The following is a 19,879-nucleotide window of genomic DNA, read 5'->3' on the forward strand; positions in this document are numbered from 1 at the left end:
CCCAGTGGTGCCAGTGCACTCTCTGGACTCACTGCACTGCATCCCCAGTGGTGCCAGTGCACTCTTTGGACTCACTGCAGTGCATCCCCAGTGGTGCCAGTGCACTCTCTGGACTCACTGCAGTGCATTCCCTCTGGTGCCAGTGCACTCTCTGGACTCACTGCACTGCATCCCCAGTGGTGCCAGTGCACTCTCTGGACTCACTGCACTGCATCCCCAGTGGTGCCAGTGCATTCTCTGGACTCACTGCAGTGTATCCCCTGTGGTGCCAGTGCAATCTCTGGACTCACTGCAGTGCATCCCCAGTGCTGCCAGTGCACACTCTGGACTCACTGCACTGCATCCCCAGTGGTGCCAGTGCACTCTCTGGACTCACTGCACTGCATCCCCAGTGGTGCCAGTGCACTCTCTGAACTCACTACACTGCATCCCCCGTGGTGCCAGTGCACTCTCTGGACTCACTGCACTGCATCCCCAGTGGTGCCAGTGCACTCTCTGGACTCACTGCACTGCATCCCCAGTGGTGTCAGTGCACTCTCTGGACTCACTGCACTGCATCCCCAGTGGTGCCAGTGCACTCTCTGGACTCACTGCACTGCATCCCCAGTGGAGCCCGTGCACTCTCTGGACTCACTGCACTGCATCCCCAGTGGTGCCAGTGCACTCTCTGGACTCACTGCAGTGCATCCCCGTTGGTGCCAGTGCACTCTCTGGACTCACTGCACTGCATCCCCAGTGGTGCCAGTGCACTCTCTGGACTCACTGCAGTGCATTCTCAGTGGTGCCAGTGCACTCTCTGGACTCACTGTACTGCATCCCCAGTGGAGCGCGTGCACTCTCTGGACTCACTGAAGTGCATCCCCAGTGGTGCCAGTGCACTCTCTGGACTCACTGCACTGCATCCCCAGTGGTGCTAGTGCACTCTGTGGACTCACTGCAGTGCATCCCCAGTGGTGCCAGTGAACTCTCTGGACTCACTGAAGGGCATTCTCAGTGGTGCCAGTGCACTCTCTGGACTCACTGCAGTGTTTCCCCAGTGGTGCCAGTACACTCTCTGGACTCACTGCACTGCATCCCCAGTGGTGCCAGTGCACTCTTTGGACTCACTGCAGTGCATCCCCAGTGGTGCCAGTGCACTCTCTGGACTCACTGCAGTGCATTCCCTCTGGTGCCAGTGCACTCTCTGGACTCACTGCACTGCATCCCCAGTGGTGCCAGTGCACTCTCTGGACTCACTGCACTGCATCCCCAGTGGTGCCAGTGCATTCTCTGGACTCACTGCAGTGTATCCCCTGTGGTGCCAGTGCAATCTCTGGACTCACTGCAGTGCATCCCCAGTGCTGCCAGTGCACACTCTGGACTCACTGCACTGCATCCCCAGTGGTGCCAGTGCACTCTCTGGACTCACTGCACTGCATCCCCAGTGGTGCCAGTGCACTCTCTGAACTCACTACACTGCATCCCCCGTGGTGCCAGTGCACTCTCTGGACTCACTGCACTGCATCCCCAGTGGTGCCAGTGCACTCTCTGGACTCACTGCACTGCATCCCCAGTGGTGTCAGTGCACTCTCTGGACTCACTGCACTGCATCCCCAGTGGTGCCAGTGCACTCTCTGGACTCACTGCACTGCATCCCCAGTGGAGCCCGTGCACTCTCTGGACTCACTGCACTGCATCCCCAGTGGTGCCAGTGCACTCTCTGGACTCACTGCAGTGCATCCCCGTTGGTGCCAGTGCACTCTCTGGACTCACTGCACTGCATCCCCAGTGGTGCCAGTGCACTCTCTGGACTCACTGCAGTGCATTCTCAGTGGTGCCAGTGCACTCTCTGGACTCACTGTACTGCATCCCCAGTGGAGCGCGTGCACTCTCTGGACTCACTGAAGTGCATCCCCAGTGGTGCCAGTGCACTCTCTGGACTCACTGCACTGCATCCCCAGTGGTGCTAGTGCACTCTGTGGACTCACTGCAGTGCATCCCCAGTGGTGCCAGTGAACTCTCTGGACTCACTGAAGGGCATTCTCAGTGGTGCCAGTGCACTCTCTGGACTCACTGCAGTGTTTCCCCAGTGGTGCCAGTACACTCACTGGACTGACTGCACTGCATCCCCAGTGGTGCCAGTGCACTCTCTGGACTCACCGCACCGCATCCCCAGTGGTGCCAGTGCACTCTCTGGAGTAACTGCAGTGCATCACCAGTGGTGCCAGTGCACTCTCTGGACTCACTGCACTGCATCCCCAGTGGTGCCAGTGCACTCTCTGGACTCACTGCACTGCATCCCCAGTGGTGCCAGAGCACTCTCTGGACTCACTGCAGTGCATCCCCAGTGGTGCCAGTGCACTCTCTGGACTCACTGCACTGCATCCCCAGTGGTGCCAGTGCACTCTCTGGACTCACTGCACTGCATCCCCAGTGGTGCCAGTGCACTCTCTGGACTCCCGGCACCGCATCCCCAGTGGTGCCAGTGCACTCTCTGGGCTCACTGCAGTGCATCCCCAGTGGTGCCAGTGCACTCTCTGGACTCACTGCAGTGCATCCCCAGTGGTGCCAGTGCACTCACTGGATTCACTGCACTGCATCCCTAGTGGTGCTAGTGCACTCTCTGGACTCACTGCAGTGCATCCCCAGTGGTACCAGTGCACTCTCTGGACTCACTTAAGTGCATCCCCAGTGGTGCCAGTGCACTCTGTGGACTCACTGCAGTGCATCCCCAGTGGTGCCAGTGCGCTCTCTGGACTCACTGCAGTGCATTCCCGGTGGTGCCAGTGCACTCTCTGGACTCACTGCACTGCATCCCCAGTGCTGCCATTGCACTCTCTGGACTCACTGCACTGCATCCCCAGTGGTGCCAGTGCACTCTCTAGACTCACTGCACTGCATCCCCAGTGTTGCCAGTGCACTCTCTGGACTCACTGCAGTGCATCCCCAGTGGTGCCAGTGCACTCTCTGGACTCACTGCACTGCATCCCCAGTGGTACCAGTGCACTCTGTGGACTCACTGCAGTGCATCCCCAGTGGTGCCAGTGCACTCTCTGGACTCACTGCACTGCATCCCCAGTGGTGCCAATGCACTCTCTGGACTCACTGCACTGCATCCCCAGTGGTGCCAGTGCACTCTGTGGACTCCCGGCACCGCATCCCCAGTGGTGCCAGTGCACTCTCTGGACTCACTGCAGTGCATCCCCAGTGGTGCCAGTGCACTCTGTAGACTCACTGCACTGCATCCCCAGTGGTGCCAGTGCACTCACTGGATTCACTGCACTGCATCCCCAGTGGTGCTACTGCACTCTCTGGACTCACTGCAGTGCATCCCCATTGGTACCAGTGCACTCTCTGGACTCACTGAAGTGCATTCTCAGTGGTGCCAGTGCACTCTGTGGACTCACTGCAGTGCATCCCTAGTGGTGCCAGTGCGCTCTCTGGACTCACTGCAGTGCATCCCCAGTGGTGCCAGTGCACTCTCTGGACTCACTGCACTGCATCCCCAGTGCTGCCAGTGAACTCTCTGGACTCACTGCACTGCATCCCCAGTGGTGCCAGTGCACTCTCTGGACTCACTGCAGTGCATCCCCAGTGGTGCCAGTGCACTCTCTGGACTCACTGCAGGGCATCCCCAGTGGTGCCAAAGCAATCTCTGGACTCACTGCACTGCATCCCCAGTGGTGCCAGTGCACTCTCTGGACTCACTGCACTGCATCCCAAGTGGGGCCAGTGCACTCTCTGGAGTCACTGCACTGCATCCCCAGTGGTGCCAGTGCACTCTCTCGAGTCAATGCACTACATCCCCAGTGGTGCCAGTGCACTCACTGGACTCACTGTACTGCATCATCAGTGGTGCCAGTGCACTCTCTGGACTCACTGCAGTGCATCCCCAGTGGTGCCAGTGCACTCTCTGGACTCACTGCACTGCATCCCCAGTGGTGCCAGTGCACTCACTGGAATCACTATACTGCATCACCAGTGGTGCCAGTGCACTCTCTGGACTCACTGCACTGCATCCCCAGTGGTGCCAGTGCACTCTCTGGACTCACTGTACTGCATCTCCAGTGGTGCCAGTGCACTCTCTGGATTCACTGCACTACATTCCCAGTGGTGCTAGTGCACTCTCTGGACTCACTGCAGTGCATCCCCAGTGGTGCCAGTGCACTCTTTGGACTCACTGAAGTGCATTCTCAGTGGTGCCAGTGCACTCTCTGGACTCACTGCACTGCATCCCCAGTGGTGCCAGTGCGCTCTCTGGACTCACTGAAGTGCATTCTCAGTGGTGCCAGTGCACTCTCTGGACTCACTGCAGTGCATCCCCAGTGGTGCCAGTACACTCTCTGGACTCACTGCACTGCATCCCCAGTGGTGCTAGTGCACTCTGTGGACTCACTGCAGTGCATACCCAGTGGTGCCAGTGCACTCTTTGGACTCACTGAAGGGCATTCTCAGTGGTGCCAGTGCACTCTCTGGACTCACTGCAGTGCATCACCAGTGGTGCCAGTGCTCTCTCTGGACTCACTGCAGTGCATCCCCAGTGGTGCCAGTGCACTCTCTGGAGTAACTGCAGTGCATCACCAGTGGTGCCAGTGCACTCTCTGGACTCACTGCACTGCATCCCCAGTGGTGCCAGTGCACTCTCTGGACTCACTGCACTGCATCCCCAGTGGTGCCAGAGCACTCTCTGGACTCACTGCACTGCATCCCCAGTGCTGCCTGTGCACTCTCTGGACTCACTGCACTGCATCCCCAGTGGTGCCACTGCACTCTCTGGATTCACTGCACTGCATCCCCAGTGGTGCCAGTGCACTCCCTGCACTCACTGCACTGCATCCCCAGTGGTGCCAGTGCACTCACTGGACTCACTGCAGTGCATTCCCTCTGGTGCCAGTGCGATCTCTGGACTCACTGCACTGCATTCCCAGTGTTGCCAGTGCACTCTCTGGACTCACTGCACTGCATCCCCAGTGGTGCCAGTGCACTCTGTGGACTCACTGCTGTGCATCCCCAGTGGTGCCAGTGCACTCTCTGGACTCACTGCACTGCATCCCCAGTGGAGCCAGTGCACTCTCTGGACTCACTGCACTGCATCCCCAGTGGTGCCAGTGCACTCTGTGGACTCACTGCAGTGCATCCCCAGTGGAGCCCGTGCACTCTCTGGACTCACTGAAGTGCATCCCCAGTGGTGCCAGTGCACTCTCTGGACTCACTGCACTGCATGCCCAGTGGTGCCAGTGCACTGTGTGGACTCACTGCAGTGCATCCCCAGTGGTGCCAGTGCACTCTCTGGACTCACTGAAGTGCATTCTCAGTGGTGCCAGTGCACTCTCTGGACTCACTGCAGTGCATCCCCAGTGGTGCCAGTACACTCACTGGACTGACTGCACTGCATCCCCAGTGGTGCTAGTGCACTCTCTGGACTCACTGCACTGCATCGCCAGTGGTGCAAGAGCACTCTCTGGACTCACTGCAGTGCATCCCCAGTGGTGCCAGTGCACTCTCTGGACTCACTGTACTGCATCCCCAGTGGTGCCAGTGCACTCTGTGGACTCACTGCTGTGCATCCCCATTGGTGCCAGTGCACTCTCTGGACTCACTGCACTGCATCCCCAGTGGTGCCAGTGCACTTTCTGGACTCACTGCACTGCATCCCCAGTGGTGCAAGTGCACTCTCTGGACTCACTGCAGTGCATCCCCAGTGGTGCCAGTACACTCTCTGGACTCACTGCACTGCATCCCCCGTGGTGCCAGTGCAGTCTCTGCACTCACTGAAGTGCATCCCCAGTGGTGCCAGTGAACTCTCTGGACTCACTGCAGTGCATCCCCAGTGGTGCCAGTGCACTCTCTGGACTCACTGCACTGCATCCCCAGTGGTGCCAGTGCACTCTCTGGACTCACTGCACTGCATCCCCAGTGGTGCCAGTGCACTCTCTGGACTCACTGCAGTGCATCCCCATTGGTGCCAATGCACTCTCTGGACTCACTGCACTGCATCCCCAGTGGTGCCAGTGCACTCTCTGGACTCACTGCACTGCATCCCCAGTGGTGCAAGCGCACTATCTGGATTCACTGCAGTGCATCCCAAGTGGTGGCAATGCACTCTCTGGACTCACTGCAGTGCATCCCCAGTGGTGCCAGTACACTCACTGGACTCACTGCACTGCATCCCCAGTGGTGCCAGTGCAGTCTCTTCACTCACTGAAGTGCATCTCCAGTGGTGCCAGTGAACTCTCTGGACTCACTGCAGTGCATCCCCAGTGGTGCCAGTGCACTCTCTGGACTCACTGCACTGCATCCCCAGTGGTGCCAGTGCACTCTCTGGACTCACTGCACTGCATCCCCAGTGGTGCCAGAGCACTCTCTGGACTCACTGCAGTGCATCCCCAGTGGTGCCAGTGCACTCTCTGGACTCACTGCAGTGCATCCCCAGTGGTGCCAGTACACTCACTGGACTCACTGCACTGCATCCCCAGTGGTGCCAGTGCAGTCTCTGCACTCACTGAAGTGCATCTCCAGTGGTGCCAGTGAACTCTCTGGACTCACTGCAGTGCATCCCCAGTGGTGCCAGTGCACTCTCTGGACTCACTGCACTGCATCCCCAGTGGTGCCAGTGCACTCTCTGGACTCACTGCACTGCATCCCCAGTGGTGCCAGAGCACTCTCTGGACTCACTGCAGTGCATCCCCAGTGGTGCCAGTGCACTCTCTGGACTCACTGCACTGCATCCCCAGTGGTGCCAGTGCACTCTCTGGACTCACTGCACTGCATCCCCAGTGGTGCCAGTGCACTCTCTGGACTCCCGGCACCGCATCCCCAGTGGTGCCAGTGCACTCTCTGGGCTCACTGCAGTGCATCCCCAGTGGTGCCAGTGCACTCTCTGGACTCACTGCAGTGCATCCCCAGTGGTGCCAGTGCACTCACTGGATTCACTGCACTGCATCCCCAGTGGTGCTAGTGCACTCTCTGGACTCACTGCAGTGTATCCCCAGTGATACCAGTGCACTCTCTGGACTCACTGAAGTGCATTCTCAGTGGTGCCAGTGCACTCTGTGGACTCACTGCAGTGCATCCCCAGTGGTGCCAGTGCGCTCTCTGGACTCACTGCAGTGCATCCCCAGTGGTGCCAGTGCACTCTCTGGACTCACTGCACTGCATCCCCAGTGCTGCCAGTGCACTCTCTGGACTCACTGCACTGCATCCCCAGTGGTGCCAGTGCACTCTCTGGACTCACTGCACTGCATCCCCAGTGGTGCCAGTGCACTCTCTGGACTCACTGTAGTGCATCCCCAGTGGTGCCAGTGCACTCTCTGGACTCACTGCAGTGCATCCCCAGTGGTACCAGTGCACTCTCTGGACTCACTGCAGTGCATCCCCAGTGGTGCCAGTGCACTCTCTGGACTCACTGCACTGCATCCCCAGTGGTGCCAATGCACTCTCTGGACTCACTGCACTGCATCCCCAGTGGTGCCAGTGCAGTCTCTTCACTCACTGAAGTGCATCCCCAGTGGTGCCAGTGCACTCTCTGGAGTCACTGCACTGCATCCCCAGTGGTGCTAGTGCACTCTGTGGACTCACTGCAGTGCATCCCCAGTGGTGCCAGTGCACTCTCTGGACTCACTGAAGTGCATTCTCAGCGGTGCCAGTGCACTCTGTGGACTCACTGCAGTGCATCCCCAGTGGTGCCAGTGCGCTCTCTGGACTCACTGCACTGCATCCCCAGTGGTGCCAGTGCACTCTCTGGACTCACTGCGCTGCATCCCCAGTGCTGCCAGTGCACTCTCTGGACTCACTGCACTGCATCCCCAGTGGTGCCAGTGCACTCTCTGGACTCACTGCAGTGCATCACCAGTGGTGCCAGTGCACTCTCTGGACTCACTGCAGTGCATCCCCAGTGGTGCCAATGCAATCTCTGGACTCACTGCACTGCATCCCCAGTGGTGCCAGTGCACTCTCTGGACTCACTGCACTGCATCCCAAGTGGTGCCAGTGCACTCTCTGGAGTCACTGCACTGCATCCCCAGTGGTGCCAGTGCACTCTCTCGAGTCAATGCACTACATCCCCAGTGGTGCCAGTGCACTCACTGGACTCACTGTACTGCATCATCAGTGGTGCCAGTGCACTCTCTGGACTCACTGCAGTGCATCCCCAGTGGTGGCAGTGCACTCTCTGGACTCACTGCACTGCATCCCCAGTGGTGCCAGTGCACTCACTGGACTCACTATACTGCATCACCAGTGGTGCCAGTGCACTCTCTGGACTCACTGCACTGCATCCCCAGTGGTGCCAGTGCACTCTCTGGACTCACTGTACTGCATCTCCAGTGGTGCCAGTGCACTCTCTGGATTCACTGCACTACATTCCCAGTGGTGCTAGTGCACTCTCTGGACTCACTGCAGTGCATCCCGAGTGGTGCCAGTGCACTCTTTGGACTCACTGAAGTGCATTCTCAGTGGTGCCAGTGCACTCTCTGGACTCACTGCTGTGCATCCCCAGTGGTGCCAGTGCGCTCTCTGGACTCACTGAAGTGCATTCTCAGTGGTGCCAGTGCACTCTCTGGACTCACCGCACCGCATCCCCAGTGGTGCCAGTGCACTCTCTGGAGTAACTGCAGTGCATCACCAGTGGTGCCAGTGCACTCTCTGGACTCACTGCAGTGCATCCCCAGTGGTGCCAGTGCACTCACTGGACTCACTGAACTGCATCCCCAGTGGTGCCAGTGCAGTCTCTGCACTCACTGCAGTGCATCTCCAGTGGTGCCAGTGAACTCTCTGGACTCACTGCAGTGCATCCCCAGTGGTGCCAGTGCACTCTCTGGACTCACTGCACTGCATACCCAGTGGTGCCAGTGCACTCTCTGGACTCACTGCACTGCATCCCCAGTGGTGCCAGTGCACTCTCTGGACTCACTGCACTGCATCTCCAATGGTGCCAGTGCACTCTCTGGACTCACTGCAGTGCATCCCCAGTGGTGCCAGTGCACTCTCTGGACTCACTGCAGTGCATCCCCAGTGGTGCCAGTGCACTCTCTGGACTCACTGTACTGCATCCCCAGTGGTGCCAGTGCACTCTCTGGACTCACTGCACTGCATCCCCAGTGGTGCCAGTGCACTCTCTGGACTCACTGCACTGCATCCCCAGTGGTGCCAGTGCACTCTCTGGACTCACTGCACGGCATCTCCAATGGTGCCAGTGCACTCTCTGGACTCACTGCACTGCATCCCCAGTGGTGCCAATGCACTCTCTGGACTCACTGCTGTGCATCCCCAGTGGTGCCAGTGCACTCTCTGGACTCACTGTACTGCATCCCCAGTGGTGCCAGTGCACTCTCTGGACTCACTGCACTGCATCCCCAGTGGTGTCAGTGCACTCTCTGGACTCACTGTACTGCATCTCCAGTGGTGCCAGTGCACTCTCTGGATTCACTGCACTACATTCCCAGTGGTGCTAGTGCACTCTCTGGACTCACTGCAGTGCATCCCGAGTGGTGCCAGTGCACTCTTTGGACTCACTGAAGTGCATTCTCAGTGGTGCCAGTGCACTCTCTGGACTCACTGCACTGCATCCCCAGTGGTGCCAGTGCGCTCTCTGGACTCACTGAAGTGCATTCTCAGTGGTGCCAGTGCACTCTCTGGACTCACCGCACCGCATCCCCAGTGGTGCCAGTGCACTCTCTGGAGTAACTGCAGTGCATCACCAGTGGTGCCAGTGCACTCTCTGGACTCACTGCACTGCATCCCCAGTGGTGCCAGTGCACTCTCTGGACTCACTGCACTGCATCCCCAGTGGTGCCAGAGCACTCTCTGGACTCACTGCACTGCATCCCCAGTGCTGCCTGTGCACTCTCTGGACTCACTGCACTGCATCCCCAGTGGTGCCACTGCACTCTCTGGACTCACTGCACTGCATCCCCAGTGGTGCCAGTGCACTCCCTGCGCTCACTGCACTGCATCCCCAGTGGTGCCAGTGCACTCACTGGACTCACTGCAGTGCATTCCCTCTGGTGCCAGTGCGATCTCTGGACTCACTGCACTGCATTCCCAGTGTTGCCAGTGCACTCTCTGGACTCACTGCACTGCATCCCCAGTGGTGCTAGTGCACTCTGTGGACTCACTGCACTGCATCCCCAGTGGTGCCAGAGCACTCTCTGGACTCACTGCACTGCATCCCCAGTGGAGCCAGTGCACTCTCTGGACTCACTGCACTGCATCCCCAGTGGTGCCAGTGAACTCTCTGGACTCACTGCAGTGCATCCCCAGTGGTGCCAGTGCACTCTCTGGACTCACTGCACTGCATCCCCAGTGGTGCCAGTGCACTGTCTGGACTCACTGCACTGCATCCCCAGTGGTGCCAGTGCACTCTCTGGACTCACTGCACTGCATCTCCAATGGTGCCAGTGCACTCTCTGGACTCACTGCACTGCATCCCCAGTAGTGCCAGTGAACTCTCTGGACTCACTGAAGTGCATCCCCATTGGTGCCAGTGCACTCTCTGGACTCACTGCACTGCATCCCCAGTGGTGCCAGTGCACTCTGTGGACTCACTGCACTGCATCCCCAGTGGTGCATGCGCACTATCTGGACTCACTGCAGTGCATCCCAAGTGGTGCCAATGCACTCTCTGGACTCACTGCAGTGCATCCCCAGTGGTGTCAGTACACTCACTGGACTCACTGAACTGCATCCCCAGTGGTGCCAGTGCAGTCTCTGCACTCACTGCAGTGCATCTCCAGTGGTGCCAGTGAACTCTCTGAACTCACTGCAGTGCATCCCCAGTGGTGCCAGTGCACTCTCTGGACTCACTGCACTGCATCCCCAGTGGTGCCAGTGCACTCTCTGGACTCACTGCACTGCATCCCCAGTGGTGCCAGTGCACTCTCTGGACTCACTGCACTGCATCTCCAATGGTGCCAGTGCACTCTCTGGACTCACTGCAGTGCAACCCCAGTGGTGCCAGTGCACTCTCTGGACTCACTGCAGTGCATCCCCAGTGGTGCCAGTGCACTCTCTGGACTCCCTGTACTGCATCCCCAGTGGTGCCAGTGCACTCTCTGGACTCACTGCACTGCATCCCCAGTGGTGCCAGTGCACTCTGTGGACTCACTGCTGTGCATCCCCAGTGGTGCAAGTGCACTCTCTGGACTCACTGCACGGCATCTCCAATGGTGCCAGTGCACTCTCTGGACTCACTGCACTGCATCCCCAGTGGTGCCAATGCACTCTCTGGACTCACTGCTGTGCATCCCCAGTGGTGCCAGTGCACTCTCTGGGCTCACTGTACTGCATCCCCAGTGGAGCCAGTGCACTCTCTGGACTCACTGCACTGCATCCCCAGTGGTGCCAGTGCACTCTCTGGACTCACTGCACTGCATCCCCAGTGGTGCAAGTGCACTCTCTGGACTCACTGCAGTGCATCCCAAGTGGTGCCAGTGCACTCTCTGGACTCACTGCACTGCATCTCCAATGGTGCCAGTGCACTCTCTGGACTCACTGCACTGCATCCCCAGTGGTGCCAATGCACTCTCTGGACTCACTGCTGTGCATCCCCAGTGGTGCCAGTGCAGTCTCTGCACTCACTGAAGTGCATCTCCAGTGGTGCCAGTGAACTCTCTGGACTCACTGCACTGCATCCCCAGTGGTGCCAGTGCACTCTCTGGACTCACTGCACTGCATCCCCAGTGGTGCCAGTGCACTCTCTGGACTCACTGCACTGCATCCCCAGTGGTGCCAGTGCACTCTCTGGACTCACTGCACTGCATCTCCAATGGTGCAAGTGCACTCTCTGGACTCACTGCACTGCATCCCCAGTGGTGCCAATGCACTCTCTGGACTCACTGCTGTGCATCCCCAGTGGTGCCAGTGCACTCTCTGCACTCACTGAAGTGCATCTCCAGTGGTGCCAGTGCACTCTCTGGACTCACTGCACTGAATCCCCAGTGGTGCCAGTGCACTCTGTGGACTCACTGCTGTGCATCCCAAGTGGTGCCAGTGCACTCTCTGGACTCACTGCACTGCATCTCCAATGGTGCCAGTGCACTCTCTGGACTCACTGCACTGCATCCCCAGTGGTGCCAATGCACTCTCTGGAGTCACTGCTGTGCATCCCCAGTGGTGCCAGTGCACTCTCTGGACTCACTGTACTGCATCCCCAGTGGTGCCAGTGCACTCTCTGGACTCACTGCACTGCATCCCCAGTGGTGTCAGTGCACTCTCTGGACTCACTGCAGTGCATCCCCAGTGGTGCAAGTGCACTCTCTGGACTCACTGCACTGCATCCCAAGTGGTGCCAATGCAATCTCTGGACTCACTGCAGTGCATTCCCAGTGGTGCCAGTACACTCACTGGACTCACTGCACTGCATCCCCAGTGGTGCCAGTGCAGTCTCTGCACTCACTGAAGTGCATCTCCAGTGGTGCCAGTGAACTCTCTGGACTCACTGCAGTGCATCCCCAGTGGTGCCAGTGCACTCTCTGGACTCACTGCACTGCATCCCCAGTGGTGCTAGTGCACTCTGGACTCACTGCAGTGCATCCCCAGTGGTGCCAGTGCACTCTCTGGACTCACTGCACTGCATCCCCAGTGGTGCCAGTGCACTCTCTGGACTCACTGCAGTGCATTCCCGGTGGTGCCAGTGCACTCTCTGGACTCACTGCAGTGCATCCCCAGTGGTGCTAGTGCACTCTGGACTCACTGCAGTGCATCCCCAGTGGTGCCAGTGCACTCTCTGGACTCACTGCACTGCATCCCCAGTGGTGCCAGTGCACTCTCTGGACTCACTGTACTGCATCCCCAGTGGTGCCAGTGCACTCTCTGGACTCACCGCACTGCACCCTGAGTGGTGCCAGTGCACTCTCTGGACTCACTGCACCGCATCCCCAGTGGTGCCAGTGCACTCTCTAGAGTCACTGCGCTGCATCCCCAGTGGTGCCAGTGCACTCTCTGGACTCACTGTACTGCATCCCCAGTGGTGCCAAAGCACTCTCTGGACTCCTGCCACCGCATCCCCAGTGGTGCCAGTGCACTCTCTGGACTCACTGTACTGCATCTCCAGTGGTGCCAGTGCACTCTCTGGATTCACTGCACTACATTCCCAGTGGTGCTAGTGCACTCTCTGGACTCACTGCAGTGCATCCCCAGTGGTGCCAGTGCACTCTTTGGACTCACTGAAGTGCATTCTCAGTGGTGCCAGTGCACTCTCTGGACTCACTGCACTGCATCCCCAGTGGTGCCAGTGCAGTCTCTGGACTCACTGAAGTGCATTCTCAGTGGTGCCAGTGCACTCTCTGGACTCACTGCAGTGCATCCCCAGTGGTGCCAGTACACTCTCTGGACTCACTGCACTGCATCCCCAGTGGTGCTAGTGCACTCTGTGGACTCACTGCAGTGCATCCCCAGTGGTGCCAGTGCACTCTCTGGACTCACTGCAGTGCATCACCAGTGGTGCCAGTGCACTCTCTGGACTCACCGCACCGCATCCCCAGTGGTGCCAGTGCACTCTCTGGAGTAACTGCAGTGCATCCCCAGTGGTGCCAGTGCACTCTCTGGACTCACTGCACTGCATCCCCAGTGGTGCCAGTGCACTCTCTGGACTCACTGCACTGCATCCCCAGTGGTGCCAGAGCTCTCTCTGGACTCACTGCACTGCATCCCCAGTGCTGCCTGTGCACTCTCTGGACTCACTGCACTGCATCCCCAGTGGTGCCAGTGCACTCTCTGGACTCACTGCACTGCATCCCCAGTGGTGCCAGTGCACTCCCTGCACTCACTGCACTGCATCCCCAGTGGTGCCAGTGCACTTACTGGAATCACTGCAGTGCATTCCCTCTGGTGCCAGTGCGATCTCTGGACTCACTGCACTGCATTCCCAGTGTTGCCAGTGCACTCTCTGGACTCACTGCACTGTATCCCCAGTGGTGCTAGTGCACTCTGTGGACTCACTGCACTGCATCCCCAGTGGTGCCAGAGCACTCTCTGGACTCACTGCACTGCATCCCCAGTGGAGCCAGTGCACTCTCTGGACTCACTGCACTGCATCCCCAGTGGTGCCAGTGCACTCTGTGGACTCACTGCAGTGCATCCCCAGTGGAGCCCGTGCACTCTCTGGACTCACTGAAGTGCATCCCCAGTGGTGCCAATGCACTCTGTGGACTCACTGCACTGCATCCCCAGTGGTGCCAGTGCACTCTCTGGACTCACTGAAGTGCATTCTCAGTGGTGCCAGTGCACTCTCTGGACTCACTGCAGTGCATCCCCAGTGGTGCCAGTACACTCACTGGACTGACTGCACTGCATCCCCAGTGGTGCTAGTGCACTCTCTGGACTCACTGCACTGCATCGCCAGTGGTGCAAGAGCACTCTCTGGACTCACTGCAGTGCATCCCCAGTGGTGCCAGTGCACTCTCTGGACTCACTGTACTGCATCCCCAGTGGTGCCAGTGCACTCTGTGGACTCACTGCTGTGCATCCCCATTGGTGCCAGTGCACTCTCTGGACTCACTGCACTGCATCCCCAGTGGTGCCAGTGCACTCTCTGGACTCACTGCACTGCATCCCCAGTGGTGCCAATGCACTCTCTGGACTCACTGCTGTGCATCCCCAGTGGTGCCAGTGCACTCTCTGGACTCACTGTACTGCATCCCCAGTGGAGCCAGTGCACTCTCTGGACTCACTGCACTGCATCCCCAGTGGTGCCAGTGCACTCTCTGGACTCACTGCACTGCATCCCCAGTGGTGCAAGTGCACTCTCTGGACTCACTGCAGTGCATCCCAAGTGGTGCCAGTGCACTCTCTGGACTCACTGCACTGCATCTCCAATGGTGCCAGTGCACTCTCTGGACTCACTGCACTGCATCCCCAGTGGTGCCAATGCACTCTCTGGACTCACTGCTGTGCATCCCCAGTGGTGCCAGTGCAGTCTCTGCACTCACTGAAGTGCATCTCCAGTGGTGCCAGTGAACTCTCTGGACTCACTGCACTGCATCCCCAGTGGTGCCAGTGCACTCTCTGGACTCACTGCACTGCATCCCCAGTGGTGCCAGTGCACTCTCTGGACTCACTGCACTGCATCCCCAGTGGTGCCAGTGCACTCTCTGGACTCACTGCACTGCATCTCCAATGGTGCAAGTGCACTCTCTGGACTCACTGCACTGCATCCCCAGTGGTGCCAATGCACTCTCTGGACTCACTGCTGTGCATCCCCAGTGGTGCCAGTGCACTCTCTGCACTCACTGAAGTGCATCTCCAGTGGTGCCAGTGCACTCTCTGGACTCACTGCACTGAATCCCCAGTGGTGCCAGTGCACTCTGTGGACTCACTGCTGTGCATCCCCAGTGGTGCCAGTGCACTCTCTGGACTCACTGCACTGCATCTCCAATGGTTCCAGTGCACTCTCTGGACTCACTGCACTGCATCCCCAGTGGTGCCAATGCACTCTCTGGAGTCACTGCTGTGCATCCCCAGTGGTGCCAGTGCACTCTCTGGACTCACTGTACTGCATCCCCAGTGGTGCCAGTGCACTCTCTGGACTCACTGCACTGCATCCCCAGTGGTGTCAGTGCACTCTCTGGACTCACTGCAGTGCATCCCCAGTGGTGCAAGTGCACTCTCTGGACTCACTGCACTGCATCCCAAGTGGTGCCAATGCAATCTCTGGACTCACTGCAGTGCATTCCCAGTGGTGCCAGTACACTCACTGGACTCACTGCACTGCATCCCCAGTGGTGCCAGTGCAGTCTCTGCACTCACTGAAGTGCATCTCCAGTGGTGCCAGTGAACTCTCTGGACTCACTGCAGTGCATCCCCAGTGGTGCCAGTGCACTCTCTGGACTCACTGCACTGCATCCCCAGTGGTGCTAGTGCACTCTGGACTCACTGCAGTGCATCCCCAGTGGTGCCAGTGCACTCTCTGGACTCACTGCACTGCATCCCCAGTGGTGCCAGTGCACTCTCTGGACTCACTGCAGTGCATCCCCAGTGGTGCCAGTGCACTCTCTGGACTCACTGCAGTGCATCCCCAGTGGTGCTAGTGCACTCTGGACTCACTGCAGTGCATCCCCAGTGGTGCCAGTGCACTCTCTGGACTCACTGCACTGCATCCCCAGTGGTGCCAGTGCACTCTCTGGACTCACTGTACTGCATCCCCAGTGGTGCCAGTGCACTCTCTGGACTCACCGCACTGCACCCTGAGTGGTGCCAGTGCACTCTCTGGACTCACTGCACCGCATCCCCAGTGGTGCCAGTGCACTCTCTAGAGTCACTGCGCTGCATCCCCAGTGGTGCCAGTGCACTCTCTGGACTCACTGTACTGCATCCCCAGTGGTGCCAAAGCACTCTCTGGACTCCTGCCACCGCATTCCCAGTGGTGCCAGTGCACTCTCTGGACTCACTGTACTGTATCTCCAGTGGTGCCAGTGCACTCTCTGGATTCACTGCACTACATTCCCAGTGGTGCTAGTGCACTCTCTGGACTCACTGCAGTGCATCCCCAGTGGTGCCAGTGCACTCTTTGGACTCACTGAAGTGCATTCTCAGTGGTGCCAGTGCACTCTCTGGACTCACTGCACTGCGTCCCCAGTGGTGCCAGTGCGGTCTCTGGACTCACTGAAGTGCATTCTCAGTGGTGCCAGTGCACTCTCTGGACTCACTGCAGTGCATCCCCAGTGGTGCCAGTACACTCTCTGGACTCACTGCACTGCATCCCCAGTGGTGCTAGTGCACTCTGTGGACTCACTGCAGTGCATCCCCAGTGGTGCCAGTGCACTCTCTGGACTCACTGCACTGCATTCTCAGTGGTGCCAGTGCACTCTCTGGACTCACTGCAGTGCATCACCAGTGGTGCCAGTGCACTCTCTGGACTCACCGCACCGCATCCCCAGTGGTGCCAGTGCACTCTCTGGAGTAACTGCAGTGCATCACCAGTGGTGCCAGTGCACTCTCTGGACTCACTGCACTGCATCCCCAGTGGTGCCAGTGCACTCTCTGGACTCACTGCACTGCATCCCCAGTGGTGCCAGAGCTCTCTCTGGACTCACTGCACTGCATCCCCAGTGCTGCCTGTGCACTCTCTGGACTCACTGCACTGCATCCCCAGTGGTGCCAGTGCACTCTCTGGACTCACTGCACTGCATCCCCAGTGGTGCCAGTGCACTCCCTGCACTCACTGCACTGCATCCCCAGTGGTGCCAGTGCACTTACTGGAATCACTGCAGTGCATTCCCTCTGGTGCCAGTGCGATCTCTGGACTCACTGCACTGCATTCTCAGTGGTGCCAGTGCACTCTCTGGACTCACTGCAGTGCATCACCAGTGGTGCCAGTGCACTCTCTGGACTCACCGCACCGCATCCCCAGTGGTGCCAGTGCACTCTCTGGAGTAACTGCAGTGCATCACCAGTGGTGCCAGTGCACTCTCTGGACTCACTGCACTGCATCCCCAGTGGTGCCAGTGCACTCTCTGGACTCACTGCACTGCATCCCCAGTGGTGCCAGAGCTCTCTCTGGACTCACTGCACTGCATCCCCAGTGCTGCCTGTGCACTCTCTGGACTCACTGCACTGCATCCCCAGTGGTGCCAGTGCACTCTCTGGACTCACTGCACTGCATCCCCAGTGGTGCCAGTGCACTCCCTGCACTCACTGCACTGCATCCCCAGTGGTGCCAGTGCACTTACTGGAATCACTGCAGTGCATTCCCTCTGGTGCCAGTGCGATCTCTGGACTCACTGCACTGCATTCCCAGTGTTGCCAGTGCACTCTCTGGACTCACTGCACTGTATCCCCAGTGGTGCTAGTGCACTCTGTGGACTCACTGCACTGCATCCCCAGTGGTGCCAGAGCACTCTCTGGACTCACTGCACTGCATCCCCAGTGGAGCCAGTGCACTCTCTGGACTCACTGCACTGCATCCCCAGTGGTGCCAGTGCACTCTGTGGACTCACTGCAGTGCATCCCCAGTGGAGCCCGTGCACTCTCTGGACTCACTGAAGTGCATCCCCAGTGGTGCCAATGCACTCTGTGGACTCACTGCACTGCATCCCCAGTGGTGCCAGTGCACTCTCTGGACTCACTGAAGTGCATTCTCAGTGGTGCCAGTGCACTCTCTGGACTCACTGCAGTGCATCCCCAGTGGTGCCAGTACACTCACTGGACTGACTGCACTGCATCCCCAGTGGTGCTAGTGCACTCTCTGGACTCACTGCACTGCATCGCCAGTGGTGCAAGAGCACTCTCTGGACTCACTGCAGTGCATCCCCAGTGGTGCCAGTGCACTCTCTGGACTCACTGTACTGCATCCCCAGTGGTGCCAGTGCACTCTCTGGACTCACTGCTGTGCATCCCCATTGGTGCCAGTGCACTCTCTGGACTCACTGCACTGCATCCCCAGTGGTGCCAGTGCACTCTCTGGACTCACTGCAGTGCATCCCCAGTGGTGCAAGTGCACTCTCTGGACTCACTGCAGTGCATCCCAAGTGGTGCCAATGCACTCTCTGGACTCACTGCAGTGCATCCCCAGTGGTGCCAGTACACTCACTGGACTCACTGCACTGCATCCCCAGTGGTGCCAGTGCAGTCTCTGCACTCACTGAAGTGCATCCCCAGTGGTGCCAGTGAACTCTCTGGACTCACTGCAGTGCATCCCCAGTGGTGCCAGTGCACTCTCTGGACTCACTGCACTGCATCCCCAGTGGTGCCAGTGCACTCTCTGGACTCACTGCACTGCATCCCCAGTGGTGCCAGTGCACTCTCTGGACTCACTGCACTGCATCTCCAATGGTGCCAGTGCACTCTCTGGACTCACTGCACTGCATCCATAGTAGTGCCAGTGCACTCTCTGGACTCACTGAAGTGCATCCCCATTGGTGCCAGTGCACTCTCTGGACTCACTGCACTGCATCCCCAGTGGTGCCAGTGCACTCTCTGGACTCACTGCACTGCATCCCCAGTGGTGCAAGCGCACTCTCTGGACTCACTGCAGTGCATCCCAAGTGGTGCCAATGCACTCTCTGGACTCACTGCAGTGCATCCCCAGTGGTGCCAGTACACTCACTGGACTCACTGCACTGCATCCCCAGTGGTGCCAGTGCAGTCTCTGCACTCACTGAAGTGCATCTCCAGTGGTGCCAGTGAACTCTCTGGACTCACTGCAGTGCATCCCCAGTGGTGCCAGTGCACTCTCTGGACTCACTGCACTGCATCCCCAGTGGTGCCAGTGCACTCTCTGGACTCACTGCACTGCATCCCCAGTGGTGCCAGAGCACTCTCTGGACTCACTGCAGTGCATCCCCAGTGGTGCCAGTGCACTCTCTGGACTCACTGCACTGCATCCCCAGTGGTGCCAGTGCACTCTCTGGACTCCCGGCACCGCATCCCCAGTGGTGCCAGTGCACTCTCTGGGCTCACTGCAGTGCATCCCCAGTGGTGCCAGTGCACTCTGTGGACTCACTGCAGTGCATCCCCAGTGGTGCCAGTGCACTCTCTGGACTCACTGAAGTGCATTCTCAGTGGTGCCAGTGCACTCTGTGGACTCACTGCAGTGCATCCCCAGTGGTGCCAGTGCGCTCTCTGGACTCACTGCAGTGCATCCCCAGTGGTGCCAGTGCACTCTCTGGACTCACTGCACTGCATCCCCAGTGCTGCCAGTGCACTCTCTGGACTCACTGCACTGCATCCCCAGTGGTGCCAGTGCACTCTCTGGACTCACTGCACTGCATCCCCAGTGGTGCCAGTGCACTCTCTGGACTCACTGCAGTGCATCCCCAGTGGTGCCAGTGCACTCTCTGGACTCACTGCACTGCTTCCCCAGTGGTACCAGTGCACTCTGTGGACTCACTGCAGTGCATCCCCAGTGGTGCCAGTGCACTCTCTGGACTCACTGCACTGCATCCCCAGTGGTGCCAATGCACTC

Source organism: Anser brachyrhynchus (genome assembly GCF_964034855.1).
Source record: "Anser brachyrhynchus genome assembly, contig: SCAFFOLD_63, whole genome shotgun sequence".
Classification (NCBI taxonomy): Eukaryota; Metazoa; Chordata; class Aves; order Anseriformes; family Anatidae; genus Anser; species Anser brachyrhynchus.